Source organism: Lygodium microphyllum, chromosome 16 (genome assembly GCF_053477565.2).
Source record: "Lygodium microphyllum isolate KBCC chromosome 16, Lygodium_microphyllum_v1.1.10, whole genome shotgun sequence".
NCBI classification, from domain to species: domain Eukaryota; kingdom Viridiplantae; phylum Streptophyta; class Polypodiopsida; order Schizaeales; family Lygodiaceae; genus Lygodium; species Lygodium microphyllum.
In genome coordinates, this window is record NC_141150.1 from 142,384,393 (window position 1) to 142,393,542 (window position 9,150).

Consider the following 9,150-nt stretch of genomic DNA (forward strand, 5'->3'; position numbering starts at 1 on the left):
CTGAGGCTTTATAGTTTGTCTTTACTGGAATAAGGTGTGCAACCTTAGTAAGCATATCAACCACAACCATGATGGAGTTGTATCCTCCCTGGACTTGGGGTAGGCCTACAACAAAGTCCATACTGATGAATTCCCATTTCATTTTGGGGATGTCAAGCGGTTGCAGTTTCCCTGGCATCATGACATGTTCGGCTTTGATATGTTGACAAGACAAACACTTGGTGACATATTTTAGAACGTTGCCTTTGAGTCTCTCCCAATGGTAGCTTTTCCTAACTGCATTGAGAGTCTTGGCATAGCCAGGATATCGTGCGAAAGAGGAATCATGAGCTTCCCACAATATCTTCTGCTTAAGTGACTGGCTTGCTGGTATACACAGCCTTGTTCTATAATAGACAAGTCCACTATTGGTAGAAAATTCATGATACTTAGCCTATAATTTTTTATTTTGATCCTTGATAGAGATCTCCCTTAGCATTGTTTGGTAGGCTGGATCATGGCATGCATCCTCTCGAGCTAACTCAAGTATAGGGTTGCTTGGCATAGATACTTTTGTAGCTAGAGATCTGGCTGTTGATGGATTCTGCAAGATTAGGGAATTTAGGAATGCCTTGCGACTAAGTGCATCGGCAACTACATTCTCTTTCCCTGGTCGATACTTGATTTCAAAGTCATATTCCTCCAACACTTTAATCCACCAACGTTGCCTCATATTGAGCTCATTCTAGGTAAAGATCCATTTGAGACTCTTATGGTCAGTTACTAGAGTAAACTTATTTCCCAGTAGGTAGTGTCTCCAAAGCTTTAGAGCATGGATGACAGTCAGCGTAGCATAATTCTTTTCATGACTTTTCAATTTCCTTGAAGAGTATGCTACTGGATGACCCTCCTGCATAAGTACACACCCCAAGGCAAGAATGCTAGCATCAGTTACTACCTCAAACTCCTTATTGAGGTCTGGAAGTTTTAGAATAGGTGCTGATACCAAACTTTGCTTCAATCTGCCGAAGCTATTTTGTTTGGGAGTTGACCATGCAATGGAAGTTTGCTTCTTTAGTAAGTTCGTCAGAGGTGCTGCAATCAAAGCATAGTTTTTGATGAAGACCCTATACCATCCTGTCAATCCAAGAAAGCTACATATCTCTTTGACGGATACTGGTATTGGCCACTCAAGTACATCTCTGACCTTGGCTGGGTCCACTGATATTCCTTCTACTAATACTATGAATCCCAAATATTCAATCTGACGCTTGAAGAATGCACACTTCTTCATTTTAGCATACAGCTTATGTGACTTCATTGTCTCAAGGACAATCCGAAGTTGAGGTTCATGATCTTCTTCCTGTTTAGAATAGACTAAAGTGTCATCGAAGAAGACAAGCACGAAATCATAAAGATATGGCCTAAAGATATCCTGCATTAACCTATTGAAGGTGGCAGGTGCATTCGTAAGCCCGAATGACATAACTAGAAAGTCAAAGTGCCCATATCTTGTATTGAAGGCCATCTTTGGGATATCTTCTTCCTTGATCCTTATCTGATAGTAACCTGACCTGAGATCAATCTTGGAGAAGATCTTCACACCCTGAAGACGATCAAGAAGCTCATCTATTCTAGGAATAGGATACTTGTTCTTGACTGTTGATTGATTCAACCCTTGGTAATCAATACATAGTCGAAGTGTCCCATCCTTCTTTTTCTGGAATAGTACTGGAGCTTCCCATGGTGCCCTGATCTAACAGTTGCTTAAGTTGTTCCTTCATCTCAATTGCTTCTGGTATGGACATTCTATAAGGTCTCTTTGCAATTGGCGCAGCTCCTGGTACTAACCTAATCTCATGATCCACTTCTCTTTGAAGCGGAAGTTCAGTCAACTCTTCAGGAAATATGTCCGCGTATTCTTTTAGCCAAGAAGGTCCTTCATGAGACTCTTGCTTCTAATCTAATTTGTTGAGTTTGATCAAGTAAATAGGTAATCCTTTTCTGACTTCTTTTATGATCTGAGATACTTTGGCCAATTGGATTCTCGGCACTCCTGCCTCACCTTGAGTTGTGACTAATTCCCTTTCAGAGTTTTGAAAGGAAACTTGACCCTTTCCACAGTGAATGTGGGCGTCGTTGGGCTTAAGCCAATCCATTCCGAGGACACTCATGGATACCTAAATTCATGACTCTGAATTTGACCGAAGTCTTCTTTCCTCCCAGAAAGAATTCCACCTTAGCAGTTTGCCTGGTACAAGTAACCTCACGACCATTTGCCAATGGAATTTAACTCATTCCCAATGAATATTTCGCAGCATAGGTATTTTTAAGTTTATATTAATTTGGTTAACTCTAGAAGGTAATTTTGAGATTACTTCCGCATGATTTGTTATCTGTGTGTCAATTGACTTTTCAATCCTATACTTTATCGATTTGGGATTAGGTTAATTCCAATTAATCTTCCCTTTTCTTTGCGAACAAAACTCATGCGAAATAAGCAACCCTTTTCTTGCTAAGTTATGCTGTTAGCAATGATAATTTCATAGAGTTTATGCATTGTAAGAATCCTTTCATGATTTGCACTTTCCATGATGATTCATTGTAAAAAGAATACGGGTTAATAGTGCGAGATGCAGTTTTATACCTTTAGGCTTAATCGAAGTATACTACTTTAATGGGTAATAATCTAGCTCCTACTTCATTTCAATGCATAAAGCTATTTGAAAAAAAAGTACGTTTATACTTTATTTATTTTGCATGTTCCATTAGATGTATTAATGACTAAATTCCTTCGTCGTGAATAACTAGGAGAAATTGTATCCTATTTCTAACAACTAACCTTGCATGATTAAATTACAACGATATAAAATAAAAAATAAGAAGGAAAAACCTGGGTTTGGGGTGAGATATCCACATGGATACAGGGAGATGACCCTCCCGTGGCTGTGCCTTGGACTTTCTTAGGAGGCATTGCAATTGTAGTCGTCTTGACGTGGAAGCAGCTTTACAACTCTTCTTTGGAATTCACCATTGCTCCCCTTGCACCATCCGTCGAAAGTAGTTTTTTTTGGAAGGCTTCCTCCTTGAAGTCGGGAATTCGAAAGGGTGTTTCAGAATCTTTTGCCGATAGGACCTTTAACACTCTTCTTTTCTTTTACAAGTGAGGAAAAACGAACAAAAAGCCCAAGGTATTTTGCATAGAGCAAGGCACGGCCTAAGGGTTTTAATCATGGGAGAAATGGGGAGTAATTCCTAAGTCCAAGAGAAAGGGCTTAAGGAATTTTATTAAGTACGGGGGTTTTCAATCTGTCATGGACAGAGGCTTAAGGGTTTAGACACGGGGTTCCACCACCCATGAAAGAAGGGCAATGAATTCTTTAGACACGGGGGGGGGGGGGGGGGGGGTGAAAGGTTTTCGAAAGGAAAAATAAGGGGTGAAAGGGGTTTATACCGCCCAAGACAAAGGATTATTGATTTTAGCACCAGGGGGGGCCGGGGGGGGTAGGGAGAATTTGGTGAGCCAAGAAGGGGATGAAAGGCCCTTAAAATAATTAAAACGGGGGGGGGGGGGGGTAGGGAGAATTTACATTAAAAAAAAAAGGGCCTTGGGAAGTTTTGGGCCACAGGGGTGAAAGGGCTCAAGGGGTTTTAAAACCTGGGGGGGGTGAAAGGGGGCTTAACTAGCCCCCCCTTAGAAGCTTCTCTTTAGAAGCTTCCATAGCTTCTACGTGGCAGGGGGGAGGATTTAGCGCTGTGTTGGTGATGTCGAACTGGCGGTACTCCTGGGAGGTGACGAGGGCCTGCGGCGGTTGAAGGCGGCGGTGCTGGAAGGTCTAGTAGAGGGTATCACACCCTCACGAGGGAAGAGGCTCACTCCCTCCCTCCTTTCAATTATGGCGTATGGCGTTTCTTCCCCCCAAAGCCTCTGGCGCTCTGCAGCATTTCAGTCGTCCCTCCCTCTCGTATTCTCCTTCTCCTCCCTGTAGCCCTCCCTCCCCTCAATTATATAGGGGAGGGGATAAGGTCCTCCTCACCCTTACGTGTTCGCTTGCTTCGCACTACCGCCTGTGTTTCCCCCACCGAGAAGCTTCAGCACGATTACTATTCCCCTCCCCTTCCAGCACGACAGTCGGCTCGGGAGGGGAATAATGATTTTTTTTTGCATTATCCTAAAAAAATTCTATCTCATTATCCATTACCTGAAAGGGTTAGTTCATGTTAAGAGAAATTTAGAATTTTACACATGCAAAGACGAAACACATTGAGGTAAGGTATCACTTCATACGTGGGGTCATTGAGGACAAGTCTATTGACCTTGTCAAGATCTCGACTGACCAGAATCTTGCAGATCTGCTCACAAAAGCCTCTCTATGGAGCGCTCTGCCTTCCTTAGGAGATCGATGGGCGTGGGATGATATGATGTCTTTCCTCATCCTGTTGTACATGTGTACATGTATTGTCTTTTTTTTTTCTTTTTCACTCCTCACAGGGGCAGATTCGCCTTCAAGTGGGAGGTTATTGGGGGTAAAGGCGCCTTCGCCTAGCTGCTTGTGTATTACTACATTGATAGTACCCGCACTTGCACACTAGAGGCAGTGGGTGCCCATCACCATCACTTTATTCTTTATTCTTTTAGTAACATATGAATAAAGGGAAGGCCAATTACACATTGTGACTGTTGGATTTCCCACATCGCGAGTCTCTCGCTCTCCCACCATAGCTCTCCCATGCAAGCTTCGATCCTTCTCACCTTTCACTTTCTCAATGGACAAGTCTTCATATCAAATTTGTAACTTAGAATATTATCCCTTAAGTTGACATCCATTCTCAACTATTGATATTTTTCTTTAATTCTTCATTTTTCATCCAGGTGATGGGATTGCTAAGCATTCACACTATGGAGACTAGGGATCTTGCTCTTGAAAAATTTAAGATAAGAGTTTTTAGGAATGCTTTGTAGATTAATCCATCCACAAAAACGTTCTCCTTACTTGGCTTGTATTTGATCTTGAAGTTATAATCTTGTAAGACCTTGATTTTTTTTGTTATCTCATAATCTCATGTTTAGGTTTTGTTGGGTAAATATTCATTTAAGACTCTTAGGATCATTTAACTAAGGCAAACTTTTTTCCAAGAAAGTAATGTCCCCATAGTTTGAGAGTATAAATCATAATTAACATTTCTAGATCATTAGTAACATAATTTCTCTCATGTGTCTTTAGTTTCCTCAAGGAGTAGACAACTAGATGTCCCAGCTACATATGTACACAACCTAGTGCAAGAGAGATTGTATCCATCATGATCTCAAATTTTTAGTTCAAACCAGGAAGCTTTAGAATGGGAGTTGTTACCAAGAGCCTTTCAAAGCTAGATTTCTCAATTGGGGATGTAAGTTTGTTTCTTGAGCAATTCGTTAAGAGGCATGGAAATCAAAGCATAAACTTATTGATAAAGACTTGGTACCATTTGGTCAATCCTATATAGTTGTGCACTTCCTTAATTGGCTTTAAAGAAATTCATTCTTGTATGTCTTTGACCTTGGTTAGATCTATTACAATCCCGATTCTAGCAAACCTTCATGTTTTTCTTTTTCTTTGGAGTAGGTTAGGATGTCATCAGAGGGAAAAGCTTGTCAAGGCAAGGCATGAAAATGTTATATATTAGTCAATTAAAAGTAATACGAACATTAGTTAGTTTGAAGGACATTATAGTAAATTCATAGTGCCCATACCTTGCATTGAAGATGCTATTTGGGATATCTTATTCCTTGGTATTGATTTGATAATACCTTAACCTTAGACCAATCTTAGAAAATATCTTTTATCCTTGAAGTTTATCATGAAGCTCATCAATCTTGGAAAGTGCATACTTATTCTTCATAGTCACCTAGTTCAACCTACAATAATCAATGCAAAGATGAAGAAGTGTTTCGTTCTTCTTTTGAAAAGGGACCAGGGCTCCACATAGTGAATTATTGGTCAAATGTAGTCTTGATCCAATACCTTCTTTAGTTGTTCTTTCAACTCAATAGCTTAAGGGATTGACATTCGATAAGGCCTTTCTGATTACTATTGGATCTACTCCTACCACAATTTTAATCTTGTGATCAACTTATCTCTTGGGCAGAAGTTGAGTTAGCTCTTGAGGGAAGACATCTGCAAAATCCTTCATCTAAAGAGGTTCCTCTTCTACCCCTTATCCTTGACTACTTTTGTTGAGCCTAATCAAATACACATGCAATCCTTTCCTTAAGTGTTGTGCAATGCTTGTTGAAGCTTTGGCCAACTAGATTTTTGGCTACCAACTTCACCCTATGAACATCACATGATTTCCCTCCAAGTTTTGGAAACAGGCTTATCTTTCCCTCAATGGATATGGGAATGATTGGGAATTAACAAATCCATCCCAATAGGCATACATAGATGCCGAAGTTCATGACATGGAACCTTGTGCTGGTGGGCTCATTAGTTAGATCAAATTCCACTTTTCTATTGTGAGGATATAATTTCTTTCCATTAGCTAGTCCCATTAAGAGCTTGGATGCCAGTGCAACCTTGAAACATAATTTTCTTGCACACTTTGGAGAAATAATGAAATGAGTGCTTTCACAATCTATCCAAATCTTGATGAAGGGTTTACCTTGATGGCTTTGAATCACCTAGAACTATTGATTCAATTCCTTCTTGTGGAGAGTGGCATAGACTATTTCTATTTCCATTTGAGCTTTTAATTTAGTCTCTTCCTCTTCTTCTTCTACCTTGTAGGTAACTATAGTAGTCTCTTCTTTTCCTTTTACAGTTGCTCTATTTTTCCAATCAAACTATCCTTGATCGAGAGGTTGGTTTAATTTTGGGTATTGGCATTTAAAGTATCCTAGTTTGTTCAAATAGTAACATCTTTGGGTGTCATTGCTTCAATTGGCTGGAATAAGGTTTATGATTGTAGTAACCTTAGCCATCTTTTTGGCACCAACATATCATTGGACTTGGGTCCTTTTGACAATAGTTGGGGTTTGGATACATTTGTAAAGAGGTTTTGCTTGCAATAAGAGATCCTAAAGTTTCGAGAATTGCATAGTCTCCAATTGGATGTCCAATGGAGCGTTTAGCCCTTAGTAAGTCATGGCTATGTATCCATGGATAAACACACTTTTGAAGCATAACAAATTGGGAGTAGTAAGCTTCCGAAAATATTCTTAGCTAGTGAAGGGTGAATAATTCATTCATCTTTATGCTGCGATAAGATGGTGGGAGTTTCCTTTTTCTCATAGCTTCCTTCTTGTGATCCCATGTGGTGGTTAGTTTTTCAAGACTCAGTTGTCTCAACATCATTGTTTTCACCATGGCCATGCTTCTCCTATTAACTTCAACTTGGTTATCATGGCTTGACTTGGGACACTAGTCCTGGTTTTAAGTATTCTTCCATAGTTTTGATCCGTACCTTCACATTAGTTTCAACGTCTTTACCCTTGCTATCAAACTCAATTAGCATAACTAGTTTAAGAAGAATTTTCTTCTCTTGTATTTCAATAGGGTTAGCAGTAGATGTAACACCTTGAATTACAATGTAATGAGTTAATATAATGCAGCTCATTAAGATTTGATATAAACCCTTCCACATGTCAATGTAAAACTTAGAGATGATAAATTTTTACACAAGTTGAAAAAAAAGAGATATCTTTTATTTAAATTCTCAATAGCAGAAGAGGCATTATATCATGATGGGTACTCTTTATAGAAGTTTATCCATGAAAATTGACTACATAAATAGTTTTGCAAACTAGAGGCTTAGTGTATAATACCATTTTGGAAAATTTGGGAATCTCCCAAGTTCCACTTTCAAATAATGAGTAAAGATTTGACTAAGTGGCTAAAGCTTAATCCCATATTTGAGAGTGGAACTTGGGGGGATTACTTATATAGTATCTAGATAAAATTTCACCTTCAAGTAAGGGGATAAGATTTGACCATGTGTTCAAATATTAATAACATTAGGAATTCCCAAACTTTATAAAAATTCCCAAATTTTCTAAAAATGTGGTTGTATATATATAGGGTTTTGTATTGAGAAGGAAGGAAGGTCAGGGTATCCTTTTTTACAATAGTTGTGGCCATGAGAGTAGCCTAGAATAGTGATACACTCGACTGGAATGTTTTGAATCACTCATAGATATAATTTTTTTGCCAAATCTATTTTCCACCTATGTGGAGGGTAGGGTTTAATTTAGATTATTAAAAAACAAAGAACCTAATGACTTTGAGATTTTCCATCCATTGAATTTGCTTTAGGTTTGTTAAGATATAAGCCAACCAATCTGCATCAATGAAGTGATGCATGCCATTGCTCCCCCAATTCCCCTCATGATATAAGAATAAATATGATCTAAGGTAAGCATGAATCAATCTCTCTAACTAGAACCCCATGAAGTGAACATAGCTTGAGATACTAGAAAGCATTGACAAGCTTTGTCACTTTGAAAAAATTCATGATTCATTAGTGGTAAAATTACTTCATATGGAAGTTTTCCAACTTAAATATAACCTTTTACAAGATTTTTAAACAATCCTTCTTAGATTTATAACTATAATTAATTGTTTCTCTTCGATACTATGCGTGATGTATCTATCTAAAAAATCCTCGATAGCATGGTTTTGATAGTCCATCAAGAGATGTATTTAGGTGATTCCATCTATAACTCTCAAGTAATATATGAATTTTATGGCCTAAAATTTCTTCACTCTACCCTTGTAGGGAAAGTTTCACCTCATCTGCATAGGGATCCACATGAAAGGAGACCTAAAAGACTTCTTAGGTTTCCTAACAAAGATTCGAGCATTGGTTGTTACTAGTACTTATGTAAGACAACCCAAATGAAAATGGACTAGTGTCACATTTAGTTCAAAGAGAGTGGGAAATGAGGGGAAGATGGGCATACCAACCTCTCTATCTATGGGGTCAAGTCCTACTTTGATCTCCTAAAACAACACTAAGTTTGGGTTCTGGGAGGACATATTGGGACATTTAGCTCTTCCTAGATCTTCCTAATCTAATATTCTCATGGGAAATCTCTCAGTTAATTGAGACCACCCAACCATTGCACGAAGCCATATAGGGATTCATCCACCATTTCCTTCAAAGAAGTAGTTTTTAGTTTTCTAATTAGTCCTA